Source organism: Coptis chinensis, chromosome 2, assembly GCF_015680905.1.
Source record: "Coptis chinensis isolate HL-2020 chromosome 2, ASM1568090v1, whole genome shotgun sequence".
Taxonomy (NCBI): domain Eukaryota; kingdom Viridiplantae; phylum Streptophyta; class Magnoliopsida; order Ranunculales; family Ranunculaceae; genus Coptis; species Coptis chinensis.
Window position 1 is genome coordinate 8158166 of NC_141457.1, and position 26030 is coordinate 8184195.

A 26030-nucleotide genomic window follows, 5' to 3' on the forward strand; every position below is an offset into this window, starting at 1 on the left:
AATGAGCGAACCACCCAATTGGTGGGTCTCATGACTTCAACCCTTTTCCAATATGTGAATTGGGCATAGAATACAGGTAAACAACTACGCATGATGCGGCTTACCAAAACAGGCATAAGAAGATACTTACGCCTCATGCTTTGTGTTCTCTTAAGACTAGCGACTAAAACTCGGGGAATGTCATATCGGCGACGTCCCTCAGCTAAAGCGAGGAAAATGTCACCAGCAATACTGTTTGCAAAAATGAACTGCCATTCCCCCAAAATATTCATCAGGATGAATAACATGGTGGTGCCTACATTTAGGGACAGGCTACCAAGGGTAATGCTATATAAGCCTCGGTCCATTACTCAAAATACCCTCCCCATAATACTCATGGAAATATGTATAATCATAAAGGTATGCATTATCGGTCATATATGCCCATGTATGAACAGGATCGGTATTGGTAATCCCGAAAACTAAAGCGACCACATTTTTATTAAATTCTAGTGTCGCGGTCATCGACTCGACGGAGAATTCTTGTTCTCCATCCCGATTACAATAGAATCTAACGTGGTCGTAAAAATAAGCAAGAAGCTGTCTTTGAATATGAATCGTCATCACTTACCGGTAGATGACGCCATCCTAATCGCGAGGATCATTGGCCGGAACCAATGCCCATAGGTGCCGGTTCCCAACACGTCTTCGAAAAGACTGTTCAGGTATGACTATAAGAGATGTCATCTCAACTACTTTTTGAACAGCTCCAAAATCCTCGAACAACCCTCGAAAATTGGAAATTTTCATTGGTGTACTGAGAGGGTAGCGGCGCGCTCCACTTGGGCGCAGGTGCACTCGTAAGTTTTTTGGAGTTACGGTGTTTGCTGGCGAATTAGCACTCTGGTGTTTAGGAGTTACAGTGTTTGAAGCGAAGTCGCGCCTAAAAGTAAAATTCGACAATGTCTAGGGTGCAGGTCGCTACTCGAGGGCAGAGGCGCTCGTAAGTGTTGAAAAAGAAGTTTACAAGGAAAAAGAAGGAAAAGCTTGGAGTGAGAGGTGAGAGATGATGGTGGGGTGTAGTGTGGGTTGTGATTGTAGAATGAAAGAAGTTTAAATAGGTTTTGAGCTTCCAAAACGAATCCGCAAGTTGCCAAATTGTTTAAGGCAATTTCCGGAAATAGAAAATTTCCAAACCCGAAAACGGAAACACACCATATTTTTGATTTTATAACAACCCTGGTATCTTTTATACTGGATTTAGAATAGTAACTTCTAAACTCTCCTAGATTTCATGCTACCACCACACGTACATATTCATAGATATGCCGATATCGGCCAAATTCTCAACCTTTACTCCAAGACAACCTTACAGAAGATGATCATATAACGAATTATGCTCGGTATAAATATTACCACCCCCAAACAATTCGGGAAGGTGGGATTAATGATAAAAACACGTACAATTCGAAAATAACCATTTATATTAAAAAATTTAATCCAAACAACATAAAACAAACACATTAATATTTGAATTTAACAACTGAATTAAAATCCAACTAATAAAACAATAAAAACAATGAAATAACAGCGAACACAAACTGATGGTGAACACCTAGCCATGTGATGTAGATGGACCCTGAGACGGAGATTGGTCCTGGGATGAAGAATGGCTTGAGCCATCTGTCCTTCGGCGACGACGCTCATGCCTCTCAGACTCGGCTGAAACAGAATCCTCCACGGGTGGCATGCGTCGTAGCATCTCTATTCGGAACAAGCGATGTGCTTCCATCTCATCCCCGAATCGTGATCTTGGGCTTGGTGATCTTTGGTGGATAGTCTCCAAGTTAGACAAGATATCGTCCCCCCCCTTTCGAACATTTCAAGTCTCGTCACGAAGGTTCGTTTGCTTATTCGAACTACAACTGTCTATCTCGGATATCTTCACAAATACCATAAACGCAACGCAAGCCAGTTTGCAACACTTGCATGCGTTCTAAATTAGAACTACAACTATCTAATGCATCGTCATCCAGACATGTCATATCCTCCCTTTCATCCTCCGACTCAACCACATTTCATTCAGACAACGGCCAAGTCTCTTGGATGCAATCCGTATAGATACTTGCATTAGAATGCAATTTGATCTTAATTGGAGCAGATTTTGTGACAGCTCTAAATGAGAGCATGATCTTAGTGATCAATACGGGAAGAGGCGCCATGCTCTTTCCCACTCCTCTAATCACATTAAAAATTAAATCGATGATGTAGAAATTATACTTATTTGTTTGCAAAATCCAGAGAACGTGTAGACATTGCAGACTGATATCGCTGACTTTGTCTTTCCCAAAGACGTTCCTACCGATCCACTGAGCTCTGACCCGGTTGATTGGTTTCGTGGTCGACCGGGCGAACGCAATGAGAACTCGTATTGTATTCACCTTCCACGACAGTATCTTTCATCAAAGCAGGAACTCCAGTATACTGGAATTCCTGAATGGTTGTTTCTAGGTTGCTTTTCAGCGTAATTCCTAACAAAATACCAACAACCGTCGTTACTTCCCTCCTCGTTCTGCTACCTTAATGAAAATCCTATCCCCCTCCAATTCTCGCTTCTTATAAAATTGTTCTACCAAATCGTAGTGATAGAACTCCTCAGTCGAGTACCACAGTCCATTCCAATTTCTCCTAATCATCTCCGCGTCGTAAAATGGCACGAAGCGGTCGGCCGCAAATGCGTGCTCCGACACAATTCTTCATCGTAGCGCCATTGAAGTTTTTGAAACAACCAATGGTTTTGTAGACGGTGAAGGAGGCGAGTTTGATGTAAAACAACAAAAAAACACGGTGGTGGCGATGGTGGGTACGGTGGCAGCTTGAAGCTTGAATTGGTGGCTGTTTTCAGAGTTTTAAAATTGTTGGGGTTGGTGGTAGTAATAGTTTGGAGAAGATTTCAGTTTGGTTTAACTGCTTGGCGTGGGTGTAGTTAGGTTTTCTTTCCTCTTTTTCTTTTTTTTTTTTTATTAGGTTGAAAACTTTGTTAATGGCGGTGGTGGGATTAGAACGTGATACTGTTTTCGTGTGGAAACAAGCGGGGGAGGCGCTGCTGCCGGTCTTGTGAAGTTTGGGTCCAAGCCCAATTTGAATTCCGAACTTTTTTGATATTTCGCGCAATTTCAAATTCAATTTGCCGCTTCGTTACTGGTCCGATTTTGGTGAATGAGTTATGGAAATGATCAGTAGAGAATTTCCAATCCAATGATCCATAAAACACTCAATTCCAACCATGGGTGACGTATAAGAAGGTGGAAAAACGCATCGAAGTGTGTGTGTGACGTAAGTTATGCGAACGAAGGAAATCTAAGTTTTAGATAACGTCAACCCAAATGAACTACAACTAATGGGCCTAAACAACACAAATGGAAAGTTCGAGTAATCCGGATGGAAAGACCGACTGCCCACCCCCAAACAAATTTTTAAACACAAAATTTGTTTTAACGTGGGTCGTTTAAAGTTAGATTCCCAAGACTTGTTGGATTGCTATTTCTATGATTTAGATTTTTTTTTTTTTTTTTTATAAGAAACACGAAAAACAATAAATACATAATTCACCCCATAGAGGAACATGACTCAAAAACTGAGAAAACATGCAAAAGTGGAAAACGTGAATTATGTTAACTGTGGTCTTAGGATCCAGTACTTACAGCCACACACTCCATAGGGAGGGCCCGGTTACCTGAATGGTGCACTTACCACTATATGGAAATGAAAGGAAGTACACCAAATGACAAGGGTCAATTATCATAGACAGGGTCCTGTAAAAGGACTTCCTCTACATCAGGGGACAGAAGTTCGTGAAAATGTTTTAACCGTTGACCATTAACTTGAAAGGTACTGTTGTCCTTAGGATTTACCAAGGTAATTGCCCCGTAGGGGTGACTTGAAGAACTTAAAAGGACCGGACCAACGGGTTTTAGTTTCCACTGGAAAAAATATGTAGACGGGGAGTTGTAAAGCAAAACCTTTTGACCAACCACAAACTCTTTTGCGCAAGATTTGCTTATCATGAACACGTTTCATGTTAGCTTTATAATCCGCGAGATTGTAAGAATCATTCACGGATTTCTTCAAGCTCATTCAATTGCAACTTGCGTTTGACACCCGCCTCATCAATATTGAAGTTAAGGCTTTTTATAGCCCACAGAGCACGGTGCTCTAATTCAACAGGCAAATGACATGGTTTTCCAAATACAAGTCTAAAGGGAGACATACCTATAGGAGTTTTGAAAGCCGCCCCATATACCATAAGGCATCCGATAGACGCAGCCGACCCAGTCTTTCCTATCAAGGTTTACAGTTGTTTCTAAAATCTTTTTGATTTCCCTATTATAAACTTCTACTTGTCCGCTAGTTTGTGGATGATAAGGAGTTGCTACTTTGTGTGTAACTCCATACTTTTTCACTAGGGATGCAACAACTCTGTTGCAAAAATGTGTTCCACCATCACTAATGATGGCTTTAGGAATGCCAAACCGACATAAAATATATTCCTCAATAAAAAAATACAACTGTCTTATGGTCATTGCTACGGCAAGCCAGGGCCTCTATCCATTTAGACACGTAGTCCACGGCAACTAGAATATAAATATAACCGTGGGAAATAGGGAAGGGACCCATGAAATCAATACCCCAAATGTCAAAAATTTCTACTATCAAGATTGGATTTAATGGCATCATATTACCCTTCGTGATTCGCCCAAGTTGTTGGCAACGAATACACGTCTTGCAATGCACTTGGGCATCCTTAAAAAGGGTAGGCCAATAAAATCCACATTGAAGAACTTTAGCGGCTGTTTTCATTCCACTAAAATGGCCACCACACTCTGTCATGGCAGAACGATAGAACTTCATTATATTCCCACTGGGGAATGCAACGACGAATAATCTGATCCGCATAATACTTAAAAAGGTAGGGCTCATCCCAGTAGTATAGCTTAACTCTGGCCAAGAACTTCTTACATTCATTTCTTGACCAATTATAAGGCATAACATCAGTCGCTAAATAATTTACAATGTCAAAGATACCATGGTCTGAAAAAAATAGCATCTGATGCTCATCGGAAAGAGTCGGTATGGACTCGGAATCACTATTATCGTTGTTTGTAAGTCTAGATAAGTGGTCGGCAACTACGTTTTCGACCCCTCTTTTGTCCTTTATTTTTAATGTGAACTCTTGCAGGAGAAGGATCCATCGGATTAATCTCTACTTAGCATCCTTCTTTGCAAGAAGGTACTTAAGGGCTGCATGGTCCGTGTAAACTAAAGTTTTAGAACCAACCAAATAAGGGCAAAACTTATCTAAAGCATAAATGACAGCTAAGAATTCTTTTTCAGTAGTTGAATAATTCCGTTGAGCATCGTTTAAGATTTTACTAGCATAATAAATAACAGTGGACTTATTATCTAGTTTCGTCCCCAAGACAAACACCAACCGTGATAATCACTAGCATCACACATGAGTTCGAAAGGTTTAGACCAATCGGGAGGTCGTATAATTGGTGCAGAGGTTGTATGGCTTTTAAAGTTTCAAAAAAGTCTGCTTACAGTTAAAATTAAAATCAAAGATTGCATCCTTTAAAAGCAGATTAGTTAAAGGCCTAGCTATTTTTGAGAAATCTTTAATAAATCGCCTATAAAAACCTGCATGGCCTAGAAAGGCTCTAATATCACGGACAGACCCGATGGTTTAGGTAGAGTCGCTATCTTATATAGTTTGGCCTTATCTACTTCAATGCCATCGCTAGATACAATGTGACCTAGTACTATGCCCTTTTTCACCATGAAATGACACTTTTCCCAGTTGAAAACGAGGCTCTTTTCTTCACACCGTGTCAAAACCTTAGACAGGTTAGACAAGCAAATTGCGGAAGGAGTCTCCATAGATAGAAAAAGCATCCATGAAAACTTCCATAAAAAGCTTCTACCATGTCACTAAATATATGAAGCATACATTTGGAAGATACCGGGAGCATTACAAAGGCCAAAAGGCATTAGTTTTATAGGCATACGTTCCAAAGGGACATGTGAAGGTAGTCTTTTCTTGGTCATCAATATCAATAATAATCTGAAAATAGCCCGAGTAGCCATCCGGAAAACAATAAAAGCATGACCCGGCTAGGGCGCTCGAAGCATCCGATCTATAAAAGGTAAAGGAAAGTGATCCTTTCATGTCATAGCATTTAAACGTCTGTAATCAATACAGATTCTCCATTTCATAGGACCTTGTGTGACAACATAGTCACCCTTATCGTTACGTACCATGGTAACTCCCGATTTCTTAGGAACTACATGAATGGGGCTTACCCATTCGCTATCAGAGATTGGGTATATGATACCCGTATCGAGTAATCGTAAGACTTCTTCCCTAACCACCTCTTTCATGGCAGGATTCAGACGACGCTGAGGTTCGCGGGAAGTCTTCGCATTATCCTCCAAATGGATGCGATGAGTGCAAACATTAGCGTCAATTCCCTTAATGTCGGCTAGGGACCAACCAATCGCAGATCGATGTTCCCTAATCACCCGGATTAAACGTGTCTCTTCACCCTTAGTTAACTGAGAAGATATAATTACCGGATGACTACCATCCGGATCAAGTTGAATATATTTTAACTCCGGGAGAAGAGGTTTAAGCACTGGGGTGGAAGGAAAATCAATAGATGTTTCATCAGGGTCCCCATTTTGCATAATGAATACTTGCTTAGGTAGCAAGTCTTCATACTCAGTATATGGAGCAACCGAAGGGTCTACAATTGGTGTGGACTCAAGGATGGTGTTGACTTCCTCTAAGTAGGAGTCATTTACAAAATCTGAAGTTCCAAAAGAAATGAATTTATACATATTGTTTTCGAGAAAAGTGTTGTTAAAATAATCTTGAGCTAAGCTCTCAATCATGCTAACCTCCCCATCTATAGACGATTCTGGTAACTGTTTCATCATTTTAAAAACATTTACTTCAACAGAAAGATGGCCAAAAGATAAGGACATCTTACCATCGTGGCAATTTATAAAAGCGCGTTTTGCAGTTGCCAAGAAGCGGGCTTCTAAGATGATCGGTGACAGAGTCGTTAGCGACTTACGTATCGAGGATAACAAAATCAGCAGGATAGTAGAAATCCACGAACCTTAACAAGCACGCGTTTTCCACTACACCCTTAGGATACTTTATAGACACTTTGCTAACTCGCACCGCCATTTTGTAGGTTGCATTTCTTGTAGACCTATTTGTTTATACAAATAAAATGGGAGTAAGTTAACACTTAAGCCCCAAGTCTAATAAAGCGGTCGCCGTGTGGGATTCTCCTAAGGTGCATTTTACAAAGATGGGGCGACCAAGGTCCTTGTACTTAACAATTCTATTATTTTCGGATAAAGTTGGAACTGCTCGGTTAAAGGCGCCTTTAGGTATGTTGGTCTTACGCCTAGTAGTGCACAACTCTTTAAGAAACTTTAGCGTGGTTAGGTAGCTTTTTAATAGCTTCAAGAAAAGGAAGGTTTATCGTTAGATTCTTGAAAACGTTCCTAATCTCCTCAAAGTTTGTATCCCCGGTTAGCATGGCTAATTTTCGGAAGGAACGGTGGTTTAAGCTCTATATTTAGCGTATGGCTCGACTTGATGTGTAACCTTGGCTTTCTGTTTCTTAGTTTGTTGTTTAACCGGTACCTCTCTACAGTGGTAGGCTCTTCATTTTATTATTGGGTATCTAGTTCGATATCCGGTGTAGGGAGTACTGATGGGGTAACTATAGACATAGTTACTTTGTTATCAACCACTCTTCCAGAACGGAGAGTGGTGATGGCATTTAGGTCACCTACGATTGTAATTTCCGTACTAGTATTACCGTTTACCTCAAAGGTTGTGTTTGCTATTTTAGGGTTTGGTATCGTTTGTCCTGGAAACACGCCTTTTGGTTGGGCTTTCTCTTGGGCTAACTGTTGTATGCCCTGATTTATGGATTGTAAGATCTGTTGATTTGATTGAGTCATTAATTAATTGGAAAAGTTGTTGGGTAACCTGTATAAAGGCATCGATACGATCCGGTTGTGTAGGTGTAGTAGTCACAGGTGGTGCGACTGGAACTATCTCACGTTGATTATTTATGGGTGGGTTGTGATAGTTACTATTGTTAACGGAACGATACCTCTATTGGTATTATAACTATTATAATTACCCTGACCTTGTGCTAGACCTTGTCGGTTAAGGCTTTGGTTGTTATAATTATTATAATTCCCCGACCTTGTCCTTGTCTAGGTGGAGCTTGGTTATAGTTGTTTGCTTGCCTAACATTTTGGTTATTAAACCCTGGAGGTGTAACTTGTTGATTGTTTCGCCAACTAAAGTTGGGATGTTGTCTCCATGGGGCATTAGGAATAGGATAGCTATTAATAGAGCAAACATTATCTTCCTCTAATTGTTGTTGTTCATAGGCGAGAGGACAATAGGAGTCAGGGTGCTCATGACTCAAACAGAAATTACATGGGTTGGAGTTTACATTCATGACGGGGATAGGCTTTTGTTGAATAGAAATAGCCTCAACCTTTTTAGTTAGAGATTCGATTAAATTTTTTAGTTCTGGATCGGGTTTCATCTCAAACATACCGGCGGCCTTAACCGTTGAAGAAGAACTAGCGAGGCGGGGATATCATCACTACCCCTCCCCCAATTATTATTGCGTTTAGTTTGATCTTCTAAAATTTGTAAGCCTCCTCGGGCTCCTTTACTTAGGAAACTACCCCATTCATTATGTCAAGGACTTCTTTATGGTGGTGTAGAAGTCCTTTGAAAAAGGCACGAACTAACGTGTCTTTTGCTAGGTTATGGTGTGGACACTCTATAAGCAGATCGGTGAAACGATTCCAAGCCTCAGAAAATGATTCATGAGTATTTTGTCGAAAAAAATGAATCTTGGAAAGCATCTCATCCGTCTTTAGGGGTGGGTAAAAATGTTCCATAAACAGCTGAACAAGTTTAGCCCACGAGTCCACAGAGTTAGGCGCTTGGGCAGTTAACCAAGACGCTGCCTTATCGGCTAAAGTGAAGGGAAATACCCTCAGTTTAATTTGTTCCGCACCAACCGTAGGATGATGGAATGTTGTAAGGACTTATTCAATCCTACGCATGTGTTGATAAGGTTTTTCATGGTCTAACCTATGGAAAACGGGTAACAAATTAAATATGTTTGGGGGAATTCGAAAATCCCCCATTGGATCTGCTAGAACGATGCAAGATTTAGGGCTATCGCTCAAGGCTTTGTAAAAGTCGGAGAGAGGAGTCTCTCTTTCTTCAGCCATTATGTCAGGTGTGGTGGGTGGGATAATAGCTAGAGGTGTAGTGATTGGTATACTCGATAGACTTGTTTGTTGATGTTGACGGTTAATTACGTTCGGTGTTTTTCTCCGACCAGACCTTAATCTCATGCAAGTCTAAGTTTAAACACGACAACCCTCCAAACAATCTTAATATATCAGTATAAACCTCTAACTGGATATGCGAGGTATGGAAGAAAGGAATACCTAATTGCGTCATTGCTTCGCTTATGAATAGCATCTTGTTTACGCGTGTTCAGTGTATATAACAAGTTAGAACACTTAAAAACTTAAAAACTCGAAGTTCGAAACAAACCTGTGGAAATCCGGCAAAATTCAGCTTAGGGCGCGGGTCGCGCTCCGTGTAACTTCAAGTTACAGTGTTTTAGGGCAGGTCGCGCTCACTTTGGGCGCTGGTCGCGCTCAAGGTTCTAGGCGTTTGGGCGCAGGTGCGCTCCGTTTGGGTTTTTCGCGGAACTTTTCAATGCTGAAACGGACAACCACAGTATGAATCAAACAAGGGTGGGTGGGTTTAATGGGACTTAAAAATGACTAATTATACTATGAAAACAATACTATGAGGTAACTAAGATGGTAGCGGCGCCATTTGATAAATGATAAAACGCCATTTTATAGTGATCCCCGACAGCGGCGTCATTTGATAAATGATAAAAATGATAAAAGTTTACCTACGAAATGAACGATGGAACTCAAAACGCAAGTAAACTAAAACTTATTACGAGTCCACATTTATCAAGTTTTCTACTCTCAATTCTATCGAAATAGAGTGGATTAACAAATTCGTTCCACTCCTAGTTTTCTAGCATGGAATGTTTTCTAATCAACTAATCGGTTTTAAGTCTAATGAGAGGTTTACGAGCGGAATGCTATACTACGAGGTGAATTCAATTAACAAGTTACGAATAACAAAATGATAGAATGCTAAGGGTTTGAATCTAGATAAAGAATTAAAGGGAATTGAATCCACCTTAAGTCGACTTAATCCTACTAACAAAGACTCGTCGTGATCCAAATTGAATGCTTAGCATATCAAAATAGTAATTCTAATCCCTAATTATACATGGCATTTCTACCAATTCATAACTAGCATGTGAGCGATTAAACCCATTCTCATGGTGAATTAATCGTTTCTAGAGTGGAATAATTATCACGACGATTTCTAAGTTTAACAAAGATCAAGCGTCATCAAGGCTTCTTCAACCCCTCTAATGGAGGTTTAGCCTTGATTCATACCACTATCATTTCCCATTGATTTAAAACTAAACATCATACCAAAATTCTAACTTGGATAATTTAACTAACAATACTTCAATCTAATTTAACAATTCAGAAATGATACTCAACAAGAATTAAAATTAGATCTATAAATTGAAATGACAAAATCGAAATTAACAAACTAGCTATTTTATTTATCAAACTAATTAAGAACAATGATTCTAAGAGTTTAATCTAAAATAAGAATTGAATTTAAACTAAACTTAATTTAATTTAATGAAAACTAGATCTAGAATTATCTATTGTTTTAGGTCTAACTAGCTACCTCTAATCAAAGAGCTCAGCTTTGGTTTTTATATGTTCAGATCCAAAAATCGTGCATGGGCTTGGATCCATGTTTTGGGCCAGAGAATCAGGCCCAAAACCCAATTCTTTCAGTCCAAAAAGGCCTCTTCAGCTGTAGTTGGCTTCAACAGACTTTTCGTCCACTTTTGCTCCTCTGATTGGGTCAAGGCTTAGACCATTGGAAAGCTCTTTCCGATCCGGTCGTTTTGACATAAGGTAGGCCCAATTCCAAGGTCTGAGTCCAAAGATACGGCCTTCGGAAGTTCTCACGACTTTGAGTCTTTGTTTTACGCCAAGGCGTCGATTTTTCAGTTTTTAACCGGGCTTTAGAAAGGCTTTGTCTTCTTGAATCTTGGCCTTTAATCACAGAACTCCGTATCAACTGACCTTTGCTCCTTTATCTCACTAAAGTGGCACATTTCTGCACATAATGGACTTTGAAGCCTGAAATGCAATAAAACACGTAATCAGTATTAACTCTTAATTATTACTCACATAATTGGTCTAAAAGTATGACTGTTACAGGGTTAAAACTACAGTTTTGGGCTCTTATCAGACCCTAGAGTTGCTTTGGGATTGGTTGAATCTATGATGCTTCTCAAATAGAAAGCGAAACATAAAAGAGTACTTCACGCAACGGCAGGCCTGGAACGAATGTGTCGACATATGTTGAAGGTAACTAGTTTGTACTTCAATTCCTTACATAGTTTCCAGTTGTCTTTTTGTTTATATATAGTAGCTCCTGATACATAAATTATAATTCTTCCGGCACTACAGGCTAGCATGGATGCGTCCACGACTTATGCTATGTTGTGTAAGAATTAGGATGAAGTGGATAAATTCACAAGAGAGAAAGGTTACTTGACAAAGCAACTCCTCATATCCAACCAAAAGATTAAAATATTGGAAAGTGATTATGATATAAGCAAGAGTAAGAATGAAAGCCTAGCCGATGAGATTGAGCAGGTCAGAGCCGTTCAGAGAGATCTTAGAAAGACCAGAGAGAAGAACAAGAATCTTGAAAGAGACCTTGAATTCACCAAACTTGAGCACCGGGAAGTTCTTAAAGTAAAAAACAACCTAGCTGAACAAGCTTCCCACTTCGACAGCTGTCGTGAGGCATGACAAGCTGACCGAAACCATTTGAATGGCAAGTTTGCAACGTTAAAGAATCAAAGGATGTATTATGAGGATAAGGCCACAGCTTTACAAAAAGAACTGGACCCTTTAAAGTCCGAGCTATCCAAAGTTAACAAAAATGCCACATTGACAGAACTAGAGTTGATAGACTCTCAATTAATAAATAGGGAGTTGGGAGAATCACTAAGTAAATCTAATGTAGAGCTTGAGCTTCTGAGAGATCAACTTGCATCTCCTTCTAATTCCTTGCTTGCCCCAGTTTCGATTCTCGAAGCTCCTGAAAAGAGCGTAAAGGAGGTGACCGAATTCTACACTGAGCTAGTTGATGTGGTCAAATCTGAAGCTTACAAGAATGGTATCTCCACCGCTTGTCGCGTGCTTGACAATTTTGAACCAGAGTACGACAAGCGATATGGTGAGAAACTCGATAAAGCTTGGGCGCCCGGAACCCTCCCTCACAATGATGACGTCCTGTATCCCGATCTTGAGATTGATGTTGACAAACTTCAAGAGAAGTTAGAGGATCTCACAAAAGTATCAACAAGGTTCCAAGGGGGAAGGCTCGGAAGTAGGTTATGAAAAAGACCATGATGCGGATGTGCATGAGGAAAAGGAATTGACTGAGGGGTCAGGAATTGCAGTGCCTACTACGACAACTCGTGAATCAACTCCTAAAGGATTAGCTCCATTTGATAACTCGCCTGTAGCTCCTAAAGAAACCTGATTCTTTCCCGGTAAGTAAATCCTTAAAATGCTATTAAGTTGCAATTTGCTTATCTATTGGCAATTGACTTTTGATTAGCTATACTTGAGTGTTTATTTTGAGTTAAACTTTGCTAAATTTGTTTCAAAATAATCAAGTATGCGTGCTATGAGATTTCTTAACTCCTCTAATGCCCTCGAGGTTATCTAGGACAATAAAGAAAGATCATATAGGAAAGTAAGGTATGCCCCTGTATCAGTTCCAGCAAAGACCGTAATGTCGGAAAAAGCTAATGCATAAATCGACACTTATAGACATAAGGCATTAGAACTGCGCTTAGCTAGATAAAATCCAAGCTAAGTGTAAACTTTCTTAAGCACACACATGGAACAACATATGAGATCTTTCACTCATTATCCAAAGAAAGCTTTCTTAAGGTTCTGGTACAAGTTTGGCCAATATATGGGATCTTACACTCAACATCCAAAAAGTATCCTAATAAAAGAAACAACACTCTAAAAAGAGAAAGATAACTTCTATTAAAAATACTTGCGGAAATTCGCAGTGTTCCATGGGTAACACTCTAATAAAGAGAAAGTTAACTAATATTGAAAATACGTGTGCAAGTTTGCAGTATTCCAAGGTTTAACAAAAACTTCACCATCCATGCATTTAAGATAGTAACTACCATTGCCAACTATCCTATCGACGATATACAGACCTTCCTAATTAGCTCCTAACTTTTTAGGCGCGGGGTCCATACGGAGGACCAAATCCCTTTCCTTGAAAGATTGAGGTCGTACCCTTTTATCAAAAGACATTTTCAGCTGGTGCTGATAAGATGCCAGTCATAAGCCTACATATTCTCTTTTTTCATCCAACAAGTCCAATTCCTGACAAAGAATTTCTTCATTATCGAGGGTGAGTACTAAATTTGACTTCTGGGTAGTGACCCTCATCTCAGTAGGAAGGACAGCTTCGATACCATAAGTGAAAGTGAAAGGTGATTCTCCAGTCGAACGTCGAGGAGTTGTTCGGTAAGCCCAAAATACTTTAGGCAACTCCTTAACCCATAATCCACTTCTCTCCACGAGTTTCCGTTTCAAATTATCCAAAATAATGCGGTTAGAGGCTTCCGTCTGACCGTTACCTTGAGGATATCCAGGAGAAGAGAAAAGTTGCACAATGCCCTAATCTCGGCAAAAAGCTTGTGTTTTGGTGCCCCGGAATTGTGTCCCATTATCCGAAAGAATGACTTTAGGTAATCCGAACCTGCAAATGATATTGTTCCATATGAACTTCGTGACATCAACTTCCCTGATATTCGCTAAAGGAACTGCCTCTATCCACTTAGTAAAATAATATGTAACAACTAAAAGGAACTTCATGTTGCCAGGAGCTATAGGTAGAGGACCAACAATGTCCATTCACCATTGAGCGAATGGCCACGGAGATGCCAGAGGATGTAGCTCTTCGGCTGGAACATGGATGTAGTTAGCATGTCTCTGGAAAGCGTCTGCGTCTTTAAGCATATAAGGCCAAAAGTACCCCTGTCGGAGTATCTTGAGTACCAAAGATCTGCCCCCAGCATGATTTCCATATCACCGATATGATCTTTGAACATCGTTGTGACCAAGCATTGGTACATTGCCCCTGCATTCTTTAAACCAAAAGGCATAACCCGATAACAATATGTTCCCTGTGCTGTGATGAAAGTAGTATGCTCTTGATCAAGAGGGTACATGAGTATCTGGTTGTAACCCGAAAAGCCATCACAGAAAGAGAAAATCTTATGTCCTGTAGTGGCATCGACCAATGTGTCAATACGAGGAAGAGGAAAACAATCCTTCTTACAGTGCTTGTTTACATCCCGTATAATCGACACATGTACTCCAATTCCCATTCTTTTTCTTGACAACGACAAAATTAGAGATCTAAGTGGGGTATGTGATCTTTCATATGTACTTGGCCTTAAGCAATTTATCCACCTCTTCGTTGATAGCCACAGTACGTTCGGGACCCATCTTTCTGAGTTTCTGCTTAACTGGCACGACGTTCAGATCCAAATTGAGCTTATGGTAGGCTATGAAGGGATCAATTCCAGGCATATCCTCATAACTCCAAGCAAATACATCTCGAAATTCTTGTAAGAAACTTATCAACTCTTCTCTAGTCTTCGGGTCCAACATGGTGCCAATTGAGACAAGTCGAGGTTCGGAACCATCTCCTATGTCTACTTCGTCAACTGGTTCTAATGTTGGTGGAGTCCTCCTCTCATCCGGCCCTATAGAATCTAATGGAATTACATCCAAAGGTGCCGACACTATGTCTTGAGAAGGAGACTCATTCTGTAATTGCTATTTGGCGGGTACCGAACCTGCCCCTAGTGTTATTAGAGCAGTTCCAGAACCATTTTTTAGAAGAGTTGCGTAGCATCGCTTAGAAGATTGTTGATCTCCTTTGATCACCACGATATTTCCTTTGTGAGGGAACTTCAAGGTTTGGTGATAAGTACTTGGAACCGCTTTCAAGAGATGAAGTCAACTCTTACCAAGAATAGCATTATATTGTGTAACTCCCCTGACAATCGTGAATTTGACATTCAGAGCGACGTCAGCAGCTTTGACTGCCAATTCAATCTCTCCTACTGCATCGGCCATGTCACCATTAAATGCATACAAAGAAGATTTCACAGGACGAAGTTCCGTTTCTAGAATCGGCATTTGTTTGAAAGCATGATAGTAAAATATATTTGCAAAACTCCCAGGGTCGATGAAGATCATGTGCATATCACACCCAGCAACTTCTAAGGACAGAACCAATGCATCTGAGTATGGAAAGAAAACCCCTTTAGCGTCGTCATTAGTGAAAACAACTGCGGAGTTGGATTCCTTGGTCGGTTTGGAAGTGACATTGTTAATGATTCACAAATGCTTCACCTGTCTTTCCTGGTACCTTTGCCCTCTACTCAACTCTTCAAATGGGCATTTAGAATTGCCCCCAGCGATTGTGTGAATCACTACCTTATCCGTTCTTGTCTCTACATTGTGTACATTGGTGTCAGGAATTGCGGCAGTATTCTGAATTGGAGTACCCTTATATTCATCTAGTAAACCTCGGTCTACAAGATCTTGAATCCCATGTTTAAGAGACCTACAATTCTTAGTTCCATGACCGCCCTGTTTATGGAACTTACAGTACACGTTAGTATTCCTAGCTCCAATAGTGTCGGGCTTCATCTTTAGAGGGTTCTTTAACATGTTCTTGGTCTTGATGGCGTCGAAGATGTCCTCATAAGGATGAGTTAAAGTGGTAATTGAAGTCCCTATCCAGCAGGAGTAGTTGCTTACTTCCTGGCGTGTCACCAATCTTTTGCCTCTTGGACTTATCTTGATAGGAATTCCTATCGACTAACTTGTGCTCCGACTGTGGTTCCTTGGACTTCCTATCATCATAATGACTAGCAGAGCTCCTACCAACAGGAGCGGAGGTGACACTAGTTATCACTCTTTTATGAGAAGATTCCCTATCCAATTGGTCTTCTTCCAGTTCCGCATACTTATCGATCTGAGCCTGCAACTATGTCACGTTCGTAGGCTTCTTTTTCTTCAAAGACATGTATAGACCAGAAGTGAGATCTAATCCCTTTCTAAAGGCCACAATGGCGAGGGTCTCATCGACATTGTCAACATGCAATTGAACCTCGTTAAATCTTTTGGTGAAATCCTTGATACGCTCATCCTTTCGGATTTTCATGTCAAACAGTGCATCAGCGGTTTTAATGTAGGGTCGGTTGCAATTGAATTTCGCAATGAAATTGATGGATAGCACCTTAAACTCGTGAATGTTGCCCTGGGCAGCTTCGTATACCAAATGAGTGTCGAGTCTATCAAACTTGAAGCATAATATCGGCACAAAGAATGATCTTTCTTAGAAAGACCCACCATTGTTTGACGATAACCGAGCACATGAGAGACCGGATCTAGATCTCTTTTTCCATTAAATTTAGAGAACTTCGGTGATTTATAATCATGGGGGATGTATCCACTCATAACATGTCGTGAAAAAGGAGTTCCAATGTCTCCCTCGATTGCTAACTAAACAATTGACTCATCCATCTTGGTTGGTTTCGAACCTCACAATTCCTCTAGTATTTGCGCCTTGAGTTGTGCAAGAGTAGTCGGTTCATGAATTGGAGTTCTCTCATTGTTGTACCTCGGACCTGGACTCTCATAGTTCTCATCTCGATGATAACGTGGTTCCAATTCCCAAGATTGAATGGAGGAGTTTGCAAAACTGGATCGGGGAACTGAGGGATTCCGAGGCAATGAAGGTCTCTTAGAACTGAAAGTCTTCTTCGTACCGAAGGTGACCTTGATAGTTGTGGATTCCGGGCAAACACATTCGGATGTCCATCCCTCATACCTCGAGAACTTGAATACCAAGAGAAGTCAGTTCCATGTGAACTCGAGTGTCGAGTTGGATCCAATTCCGGATTATTATCTGAATCTGGTTGGTCGCTATGATACCCAACGAAGTAAGAGATATAAGGTTGTCACGCCCCGAGACCCAACACACATCCCGAGGACGTGGAATGAATCTCGAGGCCGACACCTATCCCGATTCTACCGAAAATTCGGCAGAGTTTCCTTTGTTTGATCGACGTTAAGTAAACCCCTAAAACCTGTCATAACTTTGTCATAAACTCGTCATAACCACGAACACTTCATAATACCCTTCCAACCACCATATATATACAAAATCTCCACCCTATACACCACCTGCGTGATACCCATATACATATTCAAAAGGTTTAAGATTAACTACACTCCAATACATCAAATAAATACATCAAAATGAGCTAGCTCTCAATATATCTGAAAAAGAAGGAACTAGACTATCTCTATACAACCAAAAGTATGAACTTGACTCTGTCCTTGTCAAAGCATCACGGAAATCCTCCCAAATCCCCATAACCCCTCATCGCTAGGGTTAGGAAAAGCCTCCTCTGAATCGGGTTCGATGCGAAATGTTAAGTAGGATGAGCAAACAACTATGCCCGATAGAAGCGTGCATAACCAATACATATTCTACTTATAGAAAACCATTTGAAACATGCGGGTTTTTTTATAATCTGAATCAAAATATCGTGACTATATACATACATCACTAGCTATCATAAATCATATCGGCATGCTTCTTTGATATTCAAAATAGAGTTTTCACAACCATCATACAACTATTGTGGCATTTGCATCCTATTAGAATGGTGAGGGAATGCGGGGTACTCGGCCCGATCCGCGAGGCAATCTCGGTTCAAGATACTTCCCGGTGTGAACCATGCACCGTTGTTTTCCGATTTTTACCGCGAGGAGATGAAATGCGTTGTTGTGTTCGTACACACAAAATCCCCAAAGCTTTTAGGGCTCAGGTGGGCCTTGTGACCACGACCCCCATACGGGATGTCACCTAACTTACGGTGGTCAACCGTTCGACGATCGCAGGGCTTTCGGGATCGACACACATCCAGGAGTGGACTAAACTCTCACTCCTCGCGTCTAAACCTCATCGAGGTAACATGTAACCCCACTCAAGCGTTTCACCATACAGTGTGACACTACAAGCATGGTTATCTAGAAAAGTAGAAAAGGAATTCCCGGACTACATCCAGTGATGCATCCCTTTAAAGGTGGCCCACCACCTCGAAGGTGTACACCACGGTTGGAATCCTAGAGCTTAACTGCCGTCTCAGGAAATCGACAACGGTTCCTTCTTTATAGAATTCCACGGTTCCTTACCTAAATCTCCTCGTGATAAACATAGTAATATCTATATATATATATACTAGTATTACCGATTATTTTCAAATACTCTAGTTACATATCTAGTTTTTTTTTAAAGCTGTTGATTATATAGGTGTGAGTTCATGGATTTCGAAATCGAGTAGAACAACCTATGACTCCCAAAACGGGCGATCATAGTAAATAACAACCGATGATTCCCAAACGGCGAATCATCGTAAATAACACGACCATCCGGGACCAATCGAACCTCGCACCTAGTTACAAACAACGGGTAATCCTTACCGCATTACAAAATCCATCTCTCTGTCTCCTTTGCCGAGACAAAGAGACGCGAACCTTTCCCCAAAACCAGTTTTTCACTTTTAACGAGAAAACAATCCTCGCTACCCGATTTTTCTGAGAAAACCCATTTCATGAAAAGCTATCCATATACTTAATTCATATCGAGGAAAACTACAATGCAAAAACATGAATATCATATATACATGCATGGTTGATCATAAACTATTTCTTAACATTTTAAACAACTCAAATCATGCATGAAAATAAGCGATTATATATTGGTATGTAGGTTCCTACCTTAGCAAGCTCCGTTCTCCTCAAGCCCACTTAACTGAATCAATCCCACTTAATCAAATTCACTCGAGATCATTCCTATAACATCAAATGTATACGTCGGTCGTTAGAGTTTATCAAACTAACGAGAAAATTCTTATCTACGAACGTCGAAAAGAATCTCGACGCTAAGGATTTGGTTTTGGTAAATTTCCATCTAACTCTGGATTAGCAGAGCTCTGAGGCCATTTCGCCTTTGTTACTCTGACGGTCTCTACGGCTATTTCGGCCATGGCAGGCCCTCATATCGACGCCAATCCTATCACATCTCAATTCAAATTCCCAATTTCGACTACAACCAATTCGACACCTCTCAATTGACATTAATTCTATTCTGTAAAATCGGTGGGTGTTCCTTATCCCTCGGTCGTTACTCAATCAACTCTTATACAGTTATAAATCGACATAAATCCCTTGAAATTGTAATGAATAATCAAATTCTTACCGAGTCAGCAAGCAACAATCGCTCCTAGCTCGCGGCTCCACCAAAATTGCAGCTCTCCTTCTCCAAACCGAGCTACTGCCGAAGTGTACCACCAACCCATTCAAATATCTTTCAACCAATACCACTAATTAACTCGAAATCGAGTTTACACTATCAATTTTATCGCGAAATTCACTAACCTTTCGCGAAAACCCGACGACTCCAAGAATTTTCGGCTACACCCTTTGTTTCACTCCACTCCGGCTCGTCGTCCGCTGCATCTTGCCGACTTCAACACCCCCAATACACTCAATTAAAATCGAGATATCAATTCCATCAACAATTTAAATCAAATCAGCACATATATATGAAATCGCGACTCACCTTTCACCTTGATACGGTAGCGATTCCCACAAATTCGAATCCTCACATTTGGGTTTAAGGTTTCTAAGGCTTGAGGGTGAAGATTTGAGGTTTGGATCGAGGTGAATTGAGAGAATTTTTGGTTTCTCTCTCCTAGGTTTTATTCATTGTCGAATTGGGGAAGAAGGTGCGATTTGGATTTCGCGATTTTTCGTTTTTTCTTGTAGGTTTAGATGCGGTTTTTTTTTTTTTCTATTTTCGATTTGGCCGATATTTTTGAGCCCAAGCCCGATCGATTCCAATTGGACTTAAGGTCCTAATACCTAACCACCCTTTCGTTTGACGTCGGCGTCGTAATTATTTTTCGGCTCATCCCGCTAAATTTAATCGCTATATTCTATCTCACGCGAGGCTATGACAATAACCCACTCATGCGTGTAAGGCGTTAACTTCGTGCCGACCTTCGACGCGGAAAAGCCGCTAAACCGACATTTTTGCCAAATTTTCGCCTATAGTCACTTACCTAGCGTGCCTTATGAGTCGGAGTTAAGTTTTAGTAAGTTACGATGCGGTTGAAATATAAACCCGACGACCAACTTACATAAAGCGACCCTAGATTTAATAGGAAATTTACTGAAAATACCCTTAATAATAATTCAGGGACTTTACATCCTACCCTCCTAAAAGAAAATTTAGATCCTCGAAATTAAATCATACCTTATTGCTCGAACAATTACGGATATTGTCGCCTCATATCGGCTTCTTTCTCGGGTTGCTTTCCTACATTGTGATTTCTCCACAAGACCTTTACCAACGGAATGACCTTGGACCTCAGTCTCTTCTCTCTCGCATCTAGGATCTGAACTGGCCCTTCCGGATAGGTAATGTCTTCTACCAACTCCAACGATTCCAAATCAACAATATGTAGTGGATCCGGCTCATACTTGCGTAGCATCGAGATATGGAACACGTTATGAACACGTGATAGCCTTTCTGGTAGCTCGAGCTTATAAGCTAGCTCAGAGATCTTCTGAATAATCAAGAATGGTCCCACATACCTAGGTGCAAGTTTCCCTTTCATCCCGAACCTCTGAATGCCCTTCTTCGGAGATACTTTCAAGAATACCCTGTCACCTTCATAAAATTCCAAGGGACATCTACGCCTATCCGCGTAGCTTTTCTGGCGACTCTGGGCTGTGAGCAACCGATTCTGTATCACTCTAATCTTCTCGGTGGTGTCACTAACCATCTCTGGCCCCAACATAATACTATCTCCGGTTTGGTCCAACAGGAGAGGTGTTACGCAAGGTACGCCATACAACGCTTCAAAGCGGAGCCATACCAATACTAGATTGGTAAGCTGTTATTGTAGGCAAACTCAGCCAATGCCAAATGAGTCTTCCAACTACCCCAAAATCAAGCACACAAGCCGAAGCATATCCTCTATGATTTGGATGACTCTTTCCGATTGCCCATCGGTTCATCATGGATGAAATCATCTTGAATTTCAGTTTGGTCCCCAATTCCTTTGAAGACTTCTCCAAAATGAACCGGTAAATTGAGTACCTCTATCCGAAATTATAGATAATGGTGCCCCATGCAACCTCGATTACATCGACATGTAGATCCTACTTAGCTTTTCATTGAGTAAGTAGTCTTAACAGGTATAAAATGGGCAGACTTGGTTAGTCTATCAACAATGACCCATATAGAATCCATTCCCTCACTGGTCCTCGGTAACCCGGATACAAAATCCATAGTTATATTCTCCCACTTCCATTCCGGAATCTCCGGAGGTTTAAAAGACCGGGTGGTCTATGGTGTTCAGCTTTCACCTGTTGGCATGTGGCACATTTCTTCACATATTCCGCAATGTGCCGCTTCATTCCCGGCCACCAAAACTGACGACGCAGATCTCTGTACATTTTGGTACCACCAGGATGAATGGTATACTTCGATCTATGGGCTTCACTCAAGATATTATTCATGAAAAGAGTGATCAAAGCGGTACCCAAATTCTTCCTCGAATCGATGCTTCCATCCCGGATTTTCCCAATCAACATCCTCCGGATTATCCACATATCCTCGGTACCTAGGTCCATCCCTCGATGTATTACGAAAGCATCCACAATCTCACGAACCAAGGTGTTTTCTGCCGTCGCTATGTCATCGCATTAAAAAACAAAGACTTATGAGGGATCTCCACCTCCATTTCCGTGACCTCGAAACCATAAGAGTAAAGCCGGACTCCAAAGAATTGCCACTCCTTCATCATCATCCGAGCACGGACATGTTCTCGCTTCCTACTCAATGCATCGGCAACTACATTTGCTTTACCGGATGGTATTGCAATGTGAAGGTATAGTCCTCCATGTACTCAACCCATCTCCTCTGCCTCATATTCAAATCTTTCTGCGAGAACAAGTACTTGAGACTCTTGTGATCCGAGAATATCTCAAACTTCTCACCATACACATAATGCCTCCATATCTTTAGAGCATGAATGATCGCCGCTAACTCCAAGTCATGAGTAGGATAATTCTTCTCATGGGCATTCAATTGTCTAGACGCATACGCTATCACTTGGCCTTCTTGCATTAAGACACATCCTAACCCAGTGTTAGAGGCATCAGTATAAATCACATAACTCTTCTCCGGATCTGGAATAGTCAAAACTGGTGCTGTTATCAATCGTGTCTTTAGCTCTTGGAAAGCTTTCTCGCATGCCTCCGTCCATTCAAACTTCACATCATTTCTCGTGTCAATCTAGTTAAGGGACGACGCTATGCTAGAGAATCCTTCTACAAAACGGCGGTAATACCCGCCAATCCCAAGAAACTTCGACTTCCGTCACGACGTCGGTCTCGACCAATTATTCTTTGCCTCTATCTTTGAGCGATCAACTTTGATTCCATTCTCTCGATACAACATGCCCTATGAACCTCATTTCATTCAACCGGAACTCACACTTGCTGAACTTGGCATAAAGGCGATGATCAACTAATGTTTGGAAGACAATCCTCAAGTGTTCCTTGTGTTCACCCTAGTCTTGGAATAAATCAAGATGTCATCTATGAATACGATAACAAATTGATCTAGGTATTTCCACATCACTTTCGGTGCATGAGATCCATAAATGCAGGCGGAGCATTGGTCAATCAAATGGTAACACCAAAACTCAAAATGCCCCTAGCCGTGTGCGAAAGTCGTCTTTCACGTATATCTTCTTCTCGAATTCTCATCGATGGTAGCTGTTGCGAGATCTATCTTCGAGAAATACTTGGCACCCTTTAACGATCGAACGGTCATTAATCTAGGCAACGGATATTTGTTCTTGATAGTCACATTATTGACTTCAGATAATCCACACATAGCGAAATGACCCATCCTTCTTCTTCACAAATAACACGGTGCTCCCTAAGATGATGGTGACTTTCCCTTATAAACCCCAATCTTTTCAATTCATCTAATTGGGACTTGAGTTCTCTCATTTCGAGGAGGAGCCATTCGATAAGGAATCATCGAAATAAGCGGCGTTCGGCATTAGATCTATTACAAAATCTATCTCACGCCGGGGAGGCAATCCGGCAATGCATCCGGGAAACACTAACGCAAACTCACTAACTGGGGAACAAGCTCGGAAGATTCGAACTTACGCCCTTGGAGACTAAGACCAGCTAACAATCCATTATCTATCATACTTGAAGTCGGACTTGGCCTTCACCACTCGAGATACCGTATTTCTAATCCCCTCAAACACAACCTCGGTACGTCGGTTACTCTAAAGCGTCCTTTGTTTTGGCAAAACAATCTACATGGGCATGATACTTCCCTAACAAATCCATCCCTACGATGATATCGAAATCTTTTAGGTCCATCACCGTTAGATCGACTATCATCTCCCTATCACCTATCTTTATCACACAATGGTGACAAACTTCAAAGAACATAGTTTTCTTTCCTAGAGGAGTAGATAGAATAAGCTTCCTCCCGGTATTAACTACATCCAACCCAAGAATCTTCACCATATTTCTAGCAATGAAAGAATGAGTAGCACCCGTATCAAACAGGACGTGCACATTATGTGTAAACAGACATATCATACCTTCAACCACTTGATCGGTAGGCGATATCTGCCCCATAGCATTATATACCGTGGCTTCCTCTTGGTGGCGTAGGATCCACAACTTCTTCCTCTCGCACTAGATAATACACCTTGGCACGTGGTCTCGTTTCCACCCCGAAGTGGACTTGGGACAAAACCGCTTGATATGCCCGAACTTCACCGCAAAACCATAGCAAACCATACTCTCTCTCCCCGATGTGTACTCACGGGGTATTATTACAGATTGCAATCTAGCTCTCGACCGGAGGCCTCAAGTTTCACAGACCGGTGCTCAGTGCGAGAAGGAGAGGTACCCTCGGTGGCCCTCTGTGATCCACTCATCGGTCTCGGTGGTAGACTCGTCTGGGCCTAACCACATTCAAACCCCATTAATGCGGTGGTGCCCTCCCACGTGGTGCTCTTTGAATAACTGGCCTATACATCCATTTGCGACCACGAACCACTACCTTGGTAAACCCGCCTCTTTCCGTATCCCGCCTACCCGAGATGCCGATGCCTTACCCTTCCAACCCTCTTGCCTCTGTAGCAATAACCGATCATCAACTCTTTTCAATGCCTTGAGCTCTTCTCCACAGCCTCAAAGATAAGAATCGATCCAAGGACCGACATCTTGCTTTGCATATATACGGTTTCAAACCGTCAATGAACTTCCTCGCCTTAGCTTTTTCCGTGGAAATCCACTCCTTCCCATATCGTGAAAGAACAGTAAATTTCTCTTCATACTGCCCCACTGTCATGTTTCCTTGTTCTAACTTGAGGAATTCCATTCGCTTCTTATCTCTCGCCGCCTCTGGAACATACCTCAAAAGAAAGAGTTCCTCAAACTTAGCCCCAACTCATAGGAAACGCGTCTCCCGCCCCTTAACACGATCCACCGGTGTTTGGCTTCACCTCTCTAAGCATGAAGGCAGCCGGCGTAACCCGTTCCGCATCGGTACACATCATGGAGTCCAAAGATACTAGACATGTCTAACAACCGGTCTTGACTACTTTAACCTCGGAAGACCCCACAAATTCAGGTGGGCGTAGCGATGAAATTTGCAAGCGAAACCCGATTGACTTTTGCATCGGTGGCACGAACTCCTCAACTCTCGCTACGGTTGGGGATGCTACCTCTGGTGCTACACGGTGGAATAACGATGGATGTCGGAAGAGTTTGGGGCTCGTTCCGACTAGCCCTCAAACTTTCGATCGATCTCATCATCTCATTTTGTGCTTGAGCCATTTGATTCATCATAGCGAGGAGCCTATCCATTCGGTCCTCCCGACCACGATCCGTAGCATCATCACCACTAGTACTTTCCGGATCCATGGTGACTATTCTCGCACATACACAAAGAGCCAACTTCGGTGTATGATAAATTAGAGAGAAAGTTCTCAAAATTATGCAAAGCATATAGGCGCCCTATGGAATTCACATGCATAGAATGGCCGAGTAGTAATTTCAAGAGATGGCTTGAGCGCTCTACAGAGGGCGGTCGCTCTCCACCTCGAAATGAAAATTCACTCGACCCTTTATAGTGTCGATTCGTCCAAACTTTCGACCGTCTCAGCTCTGGCGTGACCCGGACAACTACCCGTCGCGACGCCCTCGACATTGCTAAGCTAGTACTAATGCTTAACGTCGTAACCCTACTTAGAGTTTTATCGGTTTCCGACTAAAGCTTTTGAAACACGTCGCGACCGAAGTCCCCACTTTCTGACTCCCGGACGGATCTAATAGTGGGCGCTCGATACCACGTTTTACTGTCATCGAGAGACCCAACACATCAGGGGCGTGGAATGAATCTCGAGGCCGACACCTATCCCGATTCTACCGAAAAATCGGGTAGAGTTTCCTTTGTTTGATCGGCGTTAAGTAAACCCTAAAACTGTCATAACTTTGTCATAAACCTGTCATAACCCGAACACTTCATAATACCCTTCCAA

At 41.5% G+C, this 26030-nt stretch overlaps 1 long non-coding RNA gene across 1 annotated transcript; it reads right to left on the reverse strand.

The window, feature by feature from the left end:
• Nucleotides 1-19149: 19149 nt before the first annotated feature.
• LOC147514683 (uncharacterized) lies at nucleotides 19150-19831 on the reverse strand. The gene is made up of 3 exons (XR_015213260.1): nucleotides 19813-19831; nucleotides 19634-19708; nucleotides 19150-19227 (listed from the first exon to the last, which is right to left on the reverse strand). It is a non-coding gene; the product is annotated as an uncharacterized LOC147514683 (long non-coding RNA).
• Between the last annotated feature and the right edge of the window lie 6199 nt (nucleotides 19832-26030).